This window comes from Helicoverpa armigera, chromosome 18 (assembly GCF_030705265.1).
Source record: "Helicoverpa armigera isolate CAAS_96S chromosome 18, ASM3070526v1, whole genome shotgun sequence".
Taxonomy (NCBI): domain Eukaryota; kingdom Metazoa; phylum Arthropoda; class Insecta; order Lepidoptera; family Noctuidae; genus Helicoverpa; species Helicoverpa armigera.
In genome coordinates this window covers 4,481,084-4,498,413 of record NC_087137.1, presented here as the reverse complement: position 1 = coordinate 4,498,413, position 17,330 = coordinate 4,481,084, and the positions used below count along the sequence as shown (strand labels likewise).

The 17,330-nt window shown below is 33.4% G+C and overlaps 1 protein-coding gene across 1 annotated transcript in view; it reads right to left on the bottom strand.

The window, feature by feature from the left end:
- LOC110375389 (transcription factor hamlet) overlaps positions 1 to 17,330 on the bottom strand; it is a 96,277-nt gene that overhangs the window by 57,643 nt on the left and 21,304 nt on the right. Inside the window, exon 2 of the mRNA XM_021333470.3 lies at positions 927 to 999. The gene's annotated coding sequence lies outside the window, so the exon portion shown is untranslated. The remainder of the gene's footprint in view (positions 1 to 926; positions 1,000 to 17,330) is intronic.

Here is a 17,330-nt window from a genome sequence, read left to right as displayed (position 1 = left end):
TTACGTAACGTGTTCGTGATTAACCTTAAAAGTTTGGAAATTATGTTCTACAGTAGTTAAATTGTCCACTTTAGTACTATGTACTGAAAGCTTGTAGTGAAAGTTTAGTGGAAATAATGATTTATATATTTACCTACGTGTAGAAGAACCAGATCGTTGGTTTTCACTTCTTATGTATTTATGCTAGAAGATAAGGATAATGTACAATTGCTACAAGATTAAAAAATCATAAATATCCATTTACTTTTAAATGTCATGTCATACTTCTTTTGATTACCGTAAAAATACCTAAATAAATTTCAAAATTCGTATATCAATCTAAACATGTATCCTACGACACTTCCACAATATAAACCTTCATGGCATATTCAGTAATTCTTTACGCTTAGCTCATGTTACGAGGTATTACAAGAAGGTGGCCCACTGGTAGCGGACTAATCGCGGCCCGAGGTCAGGCCGTGTAGGGCCCCGGGGCCCACCACGTTTATTGTAATAAGCCCAGCTACCATTATAAAGTTTGTCCATCGCCCTTTATGTGGTCCGGGTTATAACAGAAATTATTTTCACATTAATTCTGGCCTCTTTGTTTAGATGACTAGATGTCGGGTTTGGGTCGCTTTTATTGTGAGCTAGTGTAATTGGATCGGAAGATGTATGGTGCAGTTTATTGTAGTTTGTAGGTTTTGAACATCCTTTATATAAAGTATGATTCATGTTACTAAAAAACCATACTTTTTAATGTAGATAATAAATTATATGTACATGTTTACATGACCTAAAAACCGTGCTTGATAAAGTTATTGAATATTTTCAATGTATTAGGAACTATGAAACATAGATGGTCGAGATCTATATGTAACACAATAGGCTATAGATATTGTAAACTTTTCAAATTGAATTTCATATTTTTTAGTATTCGTACTTACCTATTAGCGCTTCGACGTGGTAACTGGGTATAATCTCATTTGCGGTAGTCAGCTTGGCGGCGGTAATGGTACACTGAAACAAAATAATAAACATGATACATAACTCAAACATTATAACCATCAGCGATCGTTCCGAGAACACAATTTACCAACCAAACATACACAAATAATATGTTACGTTACACATAAAGAAGATACCGAGAAATGAGGCTAATAATTGCCAATAAAAAATGTATAGGTTTTGATGACAAACACAGCGTCTAGTCCGACTATAATGACTGTGATTGACTCAACAAATAATAACGGTTGTTAACAAATAATAAGGCTTAGTCGCAATAAGTTAATTTCATCGACATCTGCTCGGTTGCGCAAGATAGACGTCCCCAAATAACGTTGCGACAAAAACCCGCAATTATTTCATTTTATTACAAAATCGGCTTTGAATTAGTCGCATCGTGACAACCCTGCTATCGATTCAGAACTCTATTGAGTTTTAATCGAGTGATCTTTGAACTGTTGCCGAATGTTGGCGAGCCCTGCATTGTCGCTGCACTAGCGAGTGATTCACGATCCCTGCCTTCTGAAATGTTGATTCTCACTTTTACACAAATAATATAAATTATCGACGCTTGAACAAGATTACGTGATATTATACTTTTAAAGTGGAACGTTGTAATTTTTAAGTTAACGATCTTGTTTATGATCGTCGTAAATTAAATATATTGCGATATTTGTAGCGTGGCTTTGTTGTAACAAAGTTTCACTCAGCTCGCTTGTTAATAACCTTATCGGTAGTCAGTGGAGGTGCTAAGAGATTCCTATTGTCGATATAATGTGTTTACGGCCCATAAATCTATTGATCGACGCGTCGTCAACTTTATGATTTCCTTCAACATTTACAATCTTCTATATCAGACGAGTACATAAATAAATAGACATCGCACTAGGTAACACTCCTTTTGCGTGTTATCTTGATTTTCTAAAAGGTAACTTCGTCTAGACACCGTCGCATACCCAAATGAGTAGAACCGAGAACCAACTAAATATTCATAAAACTGCTTTACACAGATGAAATTATATAGTACAGTGGTGTATTTTATTCGTATAAGCGGGAAATAATTTCTTTATAGGCACGGAATCGATTAGCAGCGCGCTTTACGATGCGCGCGCGCTGCTTCGGGTGCCAGCTTTATTGCGGAACGTAAGTACTACCTACACATAGTTGTATCTAACTAGTTAATAATGATTTAAACCTTCCGTTAATGAAAAATTAGACCTGTAACGTTGAGCTTGTAAATGTTAATGGCTGTTAGGATTTTATGCAAATTCTAGGTTTGAGTTTGTGTCTGTGTAAGTGGGGCGGGGAGGGTTAATTATAGGTAATGCAAGGTGGGAGGCTACATTTTAAGGCTTGCACTAATACTAGTTAGTGGGGAATTAAATGGAAAACCTTTGAGAAAAATCTGAATGTTCAATGATTTCGTACAAAATTCTGCTATGTTGGTATTCACAGTGTTTTCTAAAAGAAGTGAATCACTTCGTAAAGTTAAACCGTAACCTGAATTATTTCTTCCATTATTCTACAAAAGAACCTTCATCTTAATCGACCGACTACATCTGTATAATAACAGTTTCATAACGAATAATACGGTTGCCTAACAAGACGAATACTCTGCCATTGATGATGATCGTCAATGAGAAGAAACAAAGCTACAAACAATTTGAGCCATCATTATGTGTGAGCTATTGAAAAAGTAGATGCGCCTTCGACTGACACACGGGTGAATAGTGAGGAGGATGTGGCACGTGCCAACGATATTATAAGCACTTAATTTTTAACAGCACAATATCCGATTTCTAAAATGATTTTTTTGTTGATAGTAAGTAGAAAATAGCTGTATTTACTAAACTACTAGATATATTTCTAACTTAAGATTGCTCAGAATAATTATTAAAAGCAATATTTTTTTCTTTCCATAACCCCTCATTAAATACCTCTAAATTACTCCTTAGTTTAGTGTTTATATTTAGTGCTTCTTGTAGGACTTACTAGAAAACAAACAAGTAAAAGACTTGGCTACAAAATACGGTAGTTTAAAAATACGCCGTACTTTTAACTTTGATAAAAATACAAGTACCTATGTATCATCAAAAAGGTACGAAATTATTCCAAATGTAATCGATACAACCAGTCTACACACCCGTATGTCTCAACGCAACATATCAGATACAATAGCCGATGATTTTGATACACAAAGCATAGAAGCTGCTATCAATCCTCTCTGAAGATTGATGTGACAGAACCTATCTCACATCTGGGTGAAGGTTACCCACAATAGAAACTAATGCTCTTGTTAATTACGTATTTAGGCAATAATGTGCTTCTACTATATTTTCGTACAAAAAGATTTATAGGGTATTAAGTAAGATGTGTTTTTTCTTTACTATTGTTTGAAAATATAGTAGTAACATTAATTTTAATAGTCGACTACTATGCAGTGTAATTTTAGACTGTGATAGTAATAAAAGAGTAGAAATATTTGTTTGTGAGTAGTTTTTATGAGTGTTAGTTGGGTCAAATGTTAGGGTATATGGTTTCGCATTTTACAATGTTATTAACCAAATATAGATATTTGTAACAGTGCTTATTAGAGAGCTAGTAAAAGCGGTTAAGGTATTGATTACAATGTTAACACGATTTTTAGTCTTGTTCCGTAATTCAGTTGTTAAAATTTGGATATCTGAAGATATAGATTTGGCAATATACTAGCTGTTTGGGATGGACATTATGTCTTAAACAACAACACAATTTTTTAGCAATGAAAAAGATTATTACTCAAGCATTCTGCATAAAAAGTTACGCTCACATAACTAAGCAACTGCATATTTATCAAACCAGTTTACCAATTGTCTGTAGGCGTAGAAATCAATCTTCAAATCACCAAGAAATTTCTATGAAACAATTTATAACGTGTTTAAAGCCAATTCATGGACACTAGCCATTACTCTAGTTTCTATAAACATACAAACTTGCGCAATTTCCCTCCGTGATGACTGCTGGTGTTAGGTAACAAATGGTAGCAAGGCCGATGAAAAAATACCTACGTAGCTAAAGCTGGTTTGAACAAAATATTACTATGATGATACTAGTGGGTATTAGAATACCAGTAAACTGGAAACTTTTAGTTGGCCGATTGTTTGTTCGGGCTTATATATCAGTATGGAAAATAATGGTAGTACACACATTACAACGATCAGGTGTTTAGCCGGCTTCAGACAGACTAAAAACTTTGAATAAATTCTCGATTTTCTTAAAAAAAAAAATCCCTACAGTCGGCCAACTATTTTGTCTTCTGTGTACTCTTACGGCCCGCGAACAGTGGTTAAGACGTAATAACAATAATTAAGACGTTGGCCCGTTCCGAGTTGATCCGAATTATACCGAATTGCGTACGACGTTGCACGTGAATTGTAGTAATGACGGTCTGATAGTACAAAATACATATAGAATAATAATATGTGTATATTGAAGATGGTCTTAGTTGATGTTTGTTATGACAGGTGGTCCCGCATAATAAGCCAATTTTCGTTCATGTATGTAAGATTGAAAAGTTCCGAGTTTGAGCCTGATTGAAAGTAAGAATCTTGAGCAGAATTTAAGATAAGTAGTTTTAATTTGGGTGCATGCTGAATCTAGGCCTGATAAAATTGAATATTAATGTGTGTTATTTATAACTGAATTCTCCATGTAAATAAAAGGAGAGTAAATACCGCGATGTTGTCATATATTTCACAAGGTTTTAAACTTTTATTTGGCGACCATAACAATGATATGCAGGGTAGTAAAACTTGGACATCGTAAAATTGTGATTCATGCTCACATATGTGGGACACAGATTTTGTCAAGGGTCACAATTTTTTGAAATTATTTCTTTAAAGACATTAATGATTTTTATGTTTTATGGTGCGATCCGAAAAACCCAGTTAGTATAAATAATCATTGAATCCTTTATAATAATTATCCTTCTGTATTGGAAAACTGTAAACATAAACAATGGTTTAACCAAGTCTTGATCATAGTAAATTCCGTGGGTTTTTCCTATAACACATCCAAAAATTGAGGTATACAGATTCTTTACCATTATAAATAAAGAATCTTTGTAATATCCCATTCCAGTATTAAAATAAATAACAATTATTTCCTCTATTTGACAAAGAATGTCACACAAACGAAGGTTATAATTAGCGTCAGAAGCCTTCACAAAAATGCCAAATAATTCAGTTCAGTTCATGTAAATTTGGACGCACTGTAAAGAGAAGGGTCTCATTCGCGTCACAATTTGGTATTTTTTTATAACTTTTTGAAAGTGATTGCACTCGAAATTGCATAATGGATCGCTTTTTATAAGGAAGATGTTAATGACGTTATTAAAGGACTGTTGCTCAATACTTCTTTGGAAGTGAAGCGATTTCTTTTATTCGGAGCAGATAAAAGTGTTCGTCATGTTGAAAAAGTTTTTGAGTGCAGAATCTGACAACGCGATCGTCTTTTGTTTTTTCCTTTAATATGTTTACTGGAAATGATATTATAGATATATTTTTATTTTAGTTTTAATAATTTAATGACTCTTTGTAAGCACTGAAGATTATCCCTTCCATAATATCAATAAAAATTGTTTTAGATACTTCTCATGGAATAACGCTTTTTGCATAGTGAAAATAATATTTTTTTCTGTTATAAGTCTAAATAGAAAATTCTGTGATATGATTTAACTATAGTTAGAAATATTAAAGATAGCCATAAAAATAAAAATGCGCTGTCAAAAATAACAAGATTATTACGAAGATAACATAGTAATACAGAATCCAGACACATTACCATTTAATAACTGACATACGTCCATAAACATTTCAGTGCGCGTACGCAGTATTTTCATGGAAACCTTGTTAGTCATTGTAGACGCCATTTTTTCTTTTTTCCGTGTTATAAGGAAGTGGCGTCGAGTCGTAGATCACGGCTGCGCGTGCGCTGCTCCGGGAATCATCAGAATTTTATTGCTAGCGTTAATCTACCGTAAGTATGGTTTGCAAAAATTTGCAAGTAGGTAGGTAGTATTGTTTTTGTTTTACATATTTTTTTTATTAATGCAGTTATTTTTAAGGTTACTGGTCATAAAATTAAGCTGTTAAAAATAAATGTCATGTTTTTGGATACTTAATGAGATATTTAAAACAAACATTTAATAAAGTAATTTCTATTATTTATTATATGTTTATGTAACCGTATCTATATTTTCAATATTGTAATACTACTAGCAATAAACGATTTCTTCATTGTCATTTTCATTAAAGTTAGCAAAAGCTTAATTTAGCATACTTTTCTTTGCAAACTAAAGTCTTTAAGTTGTGTTTTTATTTTGCTATCCTTACAGCTTCCATATTTTGAAGTGCAGAACCATAATATGGTCATTTGCCATATGGCACAAATGGTCTCAGTTATTGCACGGTAGCCAGATGTCGTTTAATGTTTAAGTTTTTGTTAAATTTAACTGGTACGAGTTCTGGCCTGTTTTAACCAGGTTAGATATTTTTAACTCGTCTGTCTTCTTATAATGTGGATACCTATAAGTTTTACAATTTACAAAGCATGGAACTAATAAATGATTTTTAGAATAATATGAGTTCAAAAATATATTTTTAAATGTTAATTATTATTAAAAAAATAATTATGTAGGTAATCCGACTGTAATGAATAGTTTGATATATTTTTTAGAATTAATATTAATATTTGTCATCAAATATGAATCATCAAAAATGTCACCACGACACGGAAAACTAAAAACGTCCGTCACGTTGTCATAAAAAACTTAAAAAAAACGCATTTGCTATATAGTTAGTCATGCTCATAGTTATTATTTCCGTAAATAATGCAGGAACAATATAATGCGAAATATACGCGTTAGTAATAACAGTTAGCATTTTATTCTACCTGCTTCAAGAATTCAGCTCGATGTGTTTCAATTTATTAGCGAATTAGTATGTGTACACCTACTGAGTGATATAAACACTAGCTTTATGGATTTATTTAAATTAGAATCTTAAGGTTGTTATCTTAGTTATAATTCTATCAGGGAAAAATAAATAAAAAGATATGTAGTTTATCAGTTGTGTTGGCACCCATAATACAAGTTATTTAATAACTTACCATGGGGCTAACCGACCGTACCTATGGGAAATGGTGTCCCGACATTATTTATTATTTATTTATTACTACAAGAAAATCAACTATGGTTACATTAAAATATTAACACACAACTTCCCAAACCTTTCTTACAACAAAAAAACAATAACACAAAACTTACCAGTTACAATACAAAACAAAATCACCACAGTAACGATATGACGTATATAAAATCAGATAGCCGAAGTAAGGTCCCCTCACGACCCCTGTTTATTATGCGCATGAATAATTTGTACCTATTACTGATTTATATATGATAAAGCACCCAACGGAATCCACGATATCGGCCGACTATGATTTAATATCTATGTGATTCTTCGCTTATATTTTCTGGTTAAGTTGTGGGTTAAAATCTTGGTGGAGATTTTATCTTAGAACGCTTTGGCTTTAGATTTTATTTTGATGTTATGATTTATATTATTTAGGACAATTTAAAAACCTTTTTTTGCAAAGATAAAAAAAAATGTTTTGGTCACTTGTATCAGTATAAAGCAAAAAAAAAACTCTAGGTACGCCGAAATGTAACAATAGCCTTTATAAAAATATAAATCAGATTCATTCATAATCGTAATAAAAACGATGAATTGATGATCTCAACCTTTTACCAAACATAAATGGATGCAGAGAAAAAACATCTGCAGAATGCACTTTATTTTCGAAATGACAAAAAAATAGGAAAAAAGTGCAAGTATCTTATACAAAGCTTGTATTAAGTAAAAGTTAATGAAACGACTTTCACTGAATTTAATATCGTATCGGCGTTGTGTAAAGGAAAGTTGAAATTACAATCATAATTTCAGCTGCCGTTTGATTTCCATACAAACGAGTCGGCTAAGTAAACTGCAGTACAATAGACATCAACGAGCGCAACTTCGTTGGAATTATTTTTATAGATGGCTTCGAATAATAATTATTATTATTTGGAATAATTATTTTTATCATCGAAAACATAATTATAATTTTTTTATAAATTAGGTAATTTATAAAGAAAATTCAATTGAAATGAAAAAAAAAAAACAAAAAAAGGTGCAAACAAACCTTATTACGAAAGATGATCCCAAGATGATGATACATTCCATCACACAACCTTAAGTGCGTACCACACATTACAATCATACCATCGGATCGGACCATCGTTTCGTACATTTTAATGTGGCCACATTAAGTCGGACTCATCTCCGTTATTAGGCAGAAACTGGTCTGACTTCCTACGTCCACAGGATGTTGCTCCATATACGCCATTCATTAACTTAATGGCTTTGGGCCGCGATGATTTTTATTGCGAAACATCGATCTGAATGCGCAGACGCATCGGTTTGTATGAATGGGTTTTTAATGAAACTAGCTTTTGTAATTTTTTGTGCAAAAAATATACAATTACTTGAGGAAATAGGCTTTCTGTAAATGAGGTCTGTGGAGATGAATGTAATTTGCTGTTTCTTTATTTTAATAATTTTGTATTTTTTCATTTTGTGTTCACATCTTTTATTTCATATTAAGATTAATGGAAATAAAATTTTATTACTTTTCATGCAGTCGCTTCTGATTGGTAGAACCAGAGCTTGTGAAATATACAGCATATTAATTCTAAATTTTTTGTTCTCCATCACGGCCTCATGAACATAGAATACAAAGTCTGAAACATTCAAAACGATCAACGAAAATAAATATTACTATTATTTATTTTCAATAGGTACCAAAACCGCAGAACAAGACTTTAGACTATTTAACATACTAATCTGTGATTGTTAACATGAGATGCTTCAAACGATCCGCTTATTTAAACACATTTAAAACAAAATGAACTTTATCTCCCAATCTTTAGGTATATTTTTGAGTGATTTAGTTTCAAAGAATCGTGCTTACGGTAGCCGAAATCAAGGGTCAAGAAGTTCAAACGTGATCTAAAACTGATATTAAAGATTGTTAAGAGAGTGACGCATGCGTGAATGAGATATTAGTGAGGCAAGCTGTGATGAAACCGCTGTACATTGTAGACCATGAAAACTGAACCAGTACGATAATTATGTCGGTATATATTTTTTTCATAAAACAAATTGGAATAATTTGAAATATATGAAAATCAAAGTAAAACTATAGAAATGGTTACAAGGCTAATTTAATAAATATTGGAAAAAAACCTAGGAATATAAATAGTGCAAATATTTACCGGTACCTAATAAACAATCAAAAGAATAGAAGGTACTTATTGATTATTTACAAAATATTTTTTACATATTATTTCAACTACCGTGTAGATATATTTGTCCTGAAGTGTAACCCTCTTATAACAATACCCACACCGGGCATCAAACGCTACTAGCTCAGTGATGGACATCGGCCCCCGCGCATTCGCGGTATCTCTTTACAACAAGCTATTTCTTTTTTATTATTACGAACTACTACTTACTTATTAACCAAACAGTCATTTAGTCTTTTTTCTTGTTCAATGTCAGTGTTTCAAGAAGGAGAGGAGGAAAATAACCATTCAAATTAATAATAATTGTTTGTTTTGATTCGCTTTATATTGACTGTTTATGTTTCATTTTGATTGCTTATGAAACATTATGTGGCCGCTTTAATAATTGAATTGCCAAACCAGTAATTAGCTCAACTTTTTACTCAAAATCAATAATTTTATACCAATTTTATTCGGCTCATTACTTAAATATGACCTTTAAGGTAAAAACTTGAAAAAATATTCATCGTGTAAAGGTGAAAGCTTGTTAAAATACCGACGCACAGCATCTTACACTTGACGTGACGTCAAACGCACCATTAAAATTATCTTCGAAGCCACGTCAACTCTAATCTTGTTCACTGGCACAATAAATAAACGCTGCTTTTGATGTAGCCGCTTCGCTTAAGTTCGCTTAAATTCGCTTAAATTAAGGCACACCGCTCATTTCGGAGGCCAATTAAGCGCGAAAAGTATCGCGTCCGCCAAAAACTTCGCTTGTCTCATCAAAATTGTTCACTTTCATTGTTTCGTCTTTTTACGGGCACCATGATAGGGGTTATTTTATAATTTTTATAATGAACTACCTTTAGTGTTAATAATCGTATGTAAAATTGTCGTTTTATGGTGATCGAGTGCGGACCTTATGTAGGAGAATACGCTGCTTGGACGTTTCACGCCTTTAACTTCGCTAATAACAGCACTAACAAAATGCCAGCATGGGTGACTTTAAATAAATAATGGCTCTATGTACTCCGCTTATTTCCTGCAAACCTAGCACTATTACATCTTGCTTTTTATTGTATCCCAAAAGTTATGGGCACCTTACGACCACATCACAACCCCCAACCGCAGTAATTACACTTTAAGCTCCTTTAGCAAGTAAAATATTGATTGTTAAGCTCCCTTCGTAGGCAACCAACATTGCATTAGCATAATACTATAAACACCCACACGAAAAAACTCATCTGTACGTTGCGAATTTCATTAATTTGACTATAACATGTCTTAAATAAGGTACAAAATTACTGTTTCGATGGGCCGCTATAATCTCGAGTGCATTAAAACCTTCGTGGGTGGGTAAACAAGTCAGTTTTACGTCCATATATGTAAATTATTATTGGCACAGCCTTGACAGATGCGACTGAAATGTGAAGCGCTTCGTAGGCCGTACGTTTGATGCTGTATGATTGTATTTTTGATCCGGATCTGTATGGCACATGCTGTATTGTTGTAAAAGAAAATAATCATGTAGTTACTGTTGGCCATTGATAAGAGACAAAGCAACATCAAGCTTAAGTTATGTTTTTACTTTTGTTATGTTATTTTGTTTTCAACCAGATTATCTGCAGACCTAAAGACGATACCTACCCATATATTGCAAAAATCAAGAAAATAGAATTGTCCTAAAATATTTTCACTGTCCATAAATTGGTGAAATTTTACTCAATTACAACGTTGATTTATTTAAAAAAATCTAATAAATCCTTTTCAAAACCCTCAATACTTCCTCATACCAAGAAAAAAAAACAGGTAATTCACAAGTATTTCTGTACTTACTAGGCTGTAAAATCACCAATTGATAGGTAATAGCATCTCTCTACAGATCGACGAGATAATAAGACGAGTCGGTGACATTCAGTCGGACATCCAAAGCCTCGTGTGAAATGACAGCTGATTCCTTTAAGATATTACACTACACCTTTAAGAGCACACTAATTTGAACTTTAATACGTGGCGTTAAGGTTGTAATTTAATTTGGTGGTGGCAAAGTTATGTTAGTCAACAATATGTCTCATCTCAAATGGATCAGAGCTTAATGCTTCGCCGTGAGAATTAATTTTGAGGTGTAATGACCTTCAAATGACATTGATTGCGTGACAAGTTGTGGGAAAAGCCTCTGTTTGTGTGTTAATCTGTTTTATAAGCTTGTTATTGGTTATGAATTATTAAATAACTGTTAGTTTTAAGGGACATCCGATATTTGATGGTTTGAATTCCGTGAATAAATTTTATGTTGCTGGTGTTTTATTGCAAATAAAAAGTTTATCGGACGATTTTATCGGAGTTATGTAATACATGCGTATTATAACTATAGAGTTTAATCATCTGAACAACTGTTTAGTCTTCTACTTCAAGCTACAAAGTCTATTTGCTGTTCCAATATAGTTGATACAAAACGTTACTCACGCTCGATATTACCCACGAACCCAAAATTCCCACGTAAATAAAAATTAAAAAAACCAACCAGTATTTCCCACACTACCAAGCAGTTGCCATAAAATAATAAAAAGGAAAAAAATAAACATCAAAAAAGATGTTCGTACATCGTTACTAGGAAGTGCAACTCGATACACTAGCGGCCAAGAGAAACTGGTCACGGGTGGTCTTCACATTATTTTTTGACCCGTTCCTGTGTTTAATGAGTCCAATGGTTATGTATGTGAAGCGTAATATGAATGGACGTTATAAAATTACGGTGAATGATTTATTAGCACATATCAGTATTAATACTTAGAATATTTCCGGAGATTGATATTTAAGTTGCAGTATTGCTGATTTTAATTTTGAAATGTTTAAAAAAATTTAAAGTAATAAATAAAATTATCGATCAAAAACAGTAATTTGGCACTCATATTTCATACAATTAATTGCAAGGTTTGCAGTTGAATACCTACGCATGACGAAACTTTAGATGATCAGATAGCCGAAGATAATTTACAGTTACGTTCAGTTAAAAAATATTTTAATTAAACCTCTATTTACTTTTGCCATATCTCTCGTATCGGTACGCTGGTACAGTCAAAAGTCGAGCGTCGAGATATCGATCTAGATGAATATTAATTGAGAATTTGTTGGTTACAAATGATGTGGCCGCCACTGTACGAAAGACGTTACGAAATGACTATTTTGTGTTCAAACTTAGAATAGTACAACTGTTTTTTTTTTAGTTGTAACTTGAGTCATAAGGTGCCTGTTTTTGCGTTCTAGAAGTGTAAAGTGGAAATGTTGAGAATGACACTTTGATTCCTGTAATTTACTTAACCTTCGAACTTTTATTTCTGTTGTAAGGTATAGTTTGATTTCTTATCGTTTAATGAAACCGAACCAAACTACATACGAGTAATATTAACAAAAATCATGTGAGCCTTCCATTGTGTGGGAATGAACGGTGAAACATTCCCCGATGACTTGTTAATAAGGCTTACAGTCTGTCGAAAGTTTTTGTTTAGCTTTTCAATTATAAATGCGCTCCAAATATAGATCGCCAACAAAATCCATCAAACTACAATCTCGAATTGTACGCTATGAAAGTCGAGCTTCCAGTTAAGGCATCCGTATATGATATTGTTATAAAAACGCGTATCACAGTCGACTTTTCTCTGACACGCCTTATAAAGTTCTGTAATCCAATAGCAATGCCACTTTGACGGGAAACCTCTGATAGTCTGGCAACATTTTTGTTGAATTCTATGAAATTGAAGAGAGCTTTCTACAAAAAGTGTCGATTGTATTGACATGTGTCCTCCGTTCGTGAGGTGGTCAATAAATCATATATACTTTGAGTGAGACATCAGGCTGTGTCTGTTACTAACATAGGTTTATATTGTCAAAGCCCGCGGTTTCATATTATTTTCTACAAAAGTTTAATTAATAAATATATAACTAAATATTTCGTCATGGTAATTAATGTTAGATTTACTTAACCACTTAACTATTGGACCACCTGAGTTTTGATTTTTAAAACTAGTTTCTGCGCTGAGTTAGGTTTTTATGAGCATAAAATGCCTTAGGCTTTGGGTTTAAAAAACTTTCTATTTAATAATTTCGAATACCTACTGTAATATCTGCAATTACTGTATTTTAATATAAAATAATGACATTTAAAATAACAAACATCTTTGAAATATGCTTAATCATCTGCCACATTGTCACATAAGTAACATCCATTCAAACAAAAAACTACAAACACAAAAAAGAAACACATAACACAACAACATATTCGCTTGTCTAAAACTAAAAGATAAATCAATAACAATAAATAACAAATAAACGTTTACAAGTGGTTCTATTGTTTTGTTCCCTACCTTGTTATCCGTCTATGATAAATGAATTCTTTGTATTGTTCTTTAAACTTTAAACATTTTCAAATCATTCAATTTTATCGAAACATGCTTCTCTTATTCACTTATCAAACGAGCTAAGTTTAACTTGCTTATCTAGAAAGTTTAGTTACAAGTCATTTGATTGACTACTTGATAGTAGTAATATTGGAGGAGGCGTAGACTCTTGCACAGATAGTTGAGCTTTCTAGGCAACCGTAAGAAAAACAGTCAAATCGTGGTATCGTAGTATACATATAGGTATCATCCCTGGATTGATAGAACTAACATTGACATTTTTAAGTAGTAACTGTGGTAGAAGAGAGGAATGAACATCACTAAATACCAGGTACTTGTTGAATCGAAACGCCTTCCATTGACATTAAGCACGACCTACAATAAAGAATAGGAATGGACACAACAGAAACAGAACCCATACATCTTGGCTGTCGATCCATTTCCACGATACAACCCACACAGCTCACTCGGACTCACCAAACCTAATCTCATCCAAATCATAATTACATAGTAGCATGACCCCTTCAATTTTCTCAATAACCAAAGCCTTGAAGCTAAGACAAACTAAAAGTAAAAGTATTACAGACTCGATACAAAGATAACAGTACAATATCTTTATCAGGTGTCCAGAAATTACAAACGTTGGACAAGGCCGCTTGAAGAATTTTAAGACCGATGCGTGCAGAGATCTATATTACGAAATGGCTATGATCAGATAAAGCGTTCGCGTCCGTCGAAAGCGAACTCGAATGCTCCCGACAGACGTCATAGAAACGCCCGCGTGCCACAACAATGTAGGGTTGGCTCTGCTAAGTAATGAAAAGACCATCATACATTTATTTTTTATTCTTACACGACTCCTTTGTTTCAAGACAAGGCAACTTAAGAATTATACAAATTGTGTAAATTACGTTAAATATGACTTTTTAAAATGTCTAAGATGCGACCAAGCAAATTGAATATTCGCATATGCGAATCTAAATACCAGTCTACAAAACTACAGTAACAGCTTATTGATACCAATCAATCATGTCATCGGTAATCTTCTATCAATCACATTGTTGTACCAACCCTAGCATTAAGCAACGGTATAAAGTTATAATTAGTAAGTAATGTTGCAAGTCGTGTCGTTAGGATCAGTATCACTGAACAATACTGCTGATCGACTTCTGACTCATCAAGGTTTGAGGTGAAGGTCCTGTATGCTATCCCTTGACCGTTCCCCTAACCTTGCTTTCGACAAGATCATGATAAGACGGCACCCATTGACGGTGATTGAAATTATGATGGCAATGGACTCCGGTTTCTTTTCGGAATTGCCTTAAGAGATTCGATATGTGAATAAAATACGTATTTGGTGTACAATGGTTGTCGTAAAAAAGGGGAAGTGGAGGTGTAAATGTTAATGCTTTATCTTGCTTTTTGGGTGTTGAATACAATGGTCTTACCTACTGATAGTAAAAAGGATCCAATGTCTTGAACTCTAAAGTGCACAAAGAATCAATTTTGTATCAATTTGGCGATAACCTCAATGGTATTACAAAGGACAAAAACGATACCTGACTTTTTGATGATACACAGATATTTTTTTAAACATGTTTTGTTTATTTTCTGTTATTTTAGTGGGACATTCCAACGTAATAATTTAAGGTGGCTATTACCTAAGTTGAGGCTTCCCAATATACGCTATACTTACATCGAATTATCGCCGACCATAACCAAGCCTCTATGACTTGTTTAATATTAAAAGGAGTGTCTATATCGCTGGAAGCAACGGCATTAATGTGTTCGCTTCGAGTACAAATCACGATAGCGTATAGGTGAAGACAGATTTCTAGACGACCGCCTGCGTATATTGAATAGACTTAGCATATTTTCCTTAAGACTCCTACGACACTAGATGATAAGCAAACACACTTAAAGGTTCGTATTGGTGATAAGATTAATTACGATTTAGATTTTTTTTATATTAGAGTAGTTTGACATTTAAATCTCACTTGCAATATTGAGGCCCACAACCTTGCCTCCTTTGTTTCCCTGTCAAAGTTGAAGAATCGATTAACGTATCGATACCTTTGAGTCGGTAAGAAAGCTACAAATGATATAATCATGTGTGCCTTCAAGGTCGATTAAGTCCTACAGGGATTGAGGTTAATGGCTGTCCTCAATGAAACGTATCAGTCCATTAGGATCTTATTCTTATAGCAGTATTGATTCATCTTACTAAGTCTTTGTCGACAAAAAGAAGATACGAAACTGGTTGGTAATCTGTTCCATCGCACAGATGTTCAGTTACGTGTGTTTAAAAAATAACACATGGCAGTCTGCGCACGCGCACCCGATGGTATCGCGAGCGCTCGGGGGGGCGTTACGAAAACCACTTACTTATCAGATGCCATCGACGAAACATTCATTTTGGCTACTCCGCATTCAAATTATATTTCTAATACATTTTGTTGGTAGTACATCAATTGATTGAATATTCAAGAAAGAATGCCGGACTAATCTGTCCCGTCTAGATCGTTTCGTGAGGAATTTAGATAAACGCCATTTTTAGATACGAGCCATCCATTCGTTTAGCTACATAATCTTTTGGATTGTGTTTTGAGACCTCTTTTGGGGCTATTGTAATACGTTTTTTGAGTTTTTTACCTCTGCATTTAATCTTACATCTGCAATAAAGAGAGAAGATTTGTAGTTGAGGCCAGTTCAGTTCAATCCACGGTTTTAAGGATCCTCAATAGATACATGAAAGAGTTTATCTAAAGTTTGTATTCTCAAACATACCTCTCCTTCAATTGTGATAAGTAATAAAGTCTCTGACTTCTGGTTATTTCTTTCTGAACAAAGGAAACAGTAGAGTCTTCCTCATCAATACACCAGGATAGGGCTTTAACTAAGAAAAGCCGAACTCACAATAGAAGCTAAAATAACTTCATTACCGTATTAAAACCACAATACGTAGGAAAATTACGTCGTCAAAATGGATAATGAAAACTCGTAAAGTTCGAACTAATATAATCACAATTATTTAGAGTCACTTTACTTTGGCTATTATATTACTCATTGATATGGGAATAACAAGAGACCAGTGAGCTCTCTACCTATAAATTATTTTGAAAATATAGGGTGGCTAATGTATTGTGTTCTAAATTACATGTGTTTGCGTAACAATTGAAGTACTTATAAAGAGGCGCAATTCAATAATAATCTTAGTAAAGACAGGAAATATTTTTGCAAAAAAATGTGCTTTGGGAATAACCAAAATAACCACGTTATTTGAGAAGTAATTTTACTACTCGTAAAGTCTAATATAGCTTGTGGTTTTATAATCGAAATAGCCTACAGTAATCTGATATTCAATATCGGAATACGGTTCAGTGTTTTAAATCATCAGCTTATTATAATGTTCTTTCATATCCTGCTTATAGCCACACAGTCATCTTCATACTCAAATAACAGTGATTATACTCTCAACAGATATTGTTGCGAATACCAGTTTTTATTTTGTAACAGTTCATTGTAACAGTCACCAGTCATGCTCTATTGCTCATCAATTTATTATGCGTGCTATGACAAATAAC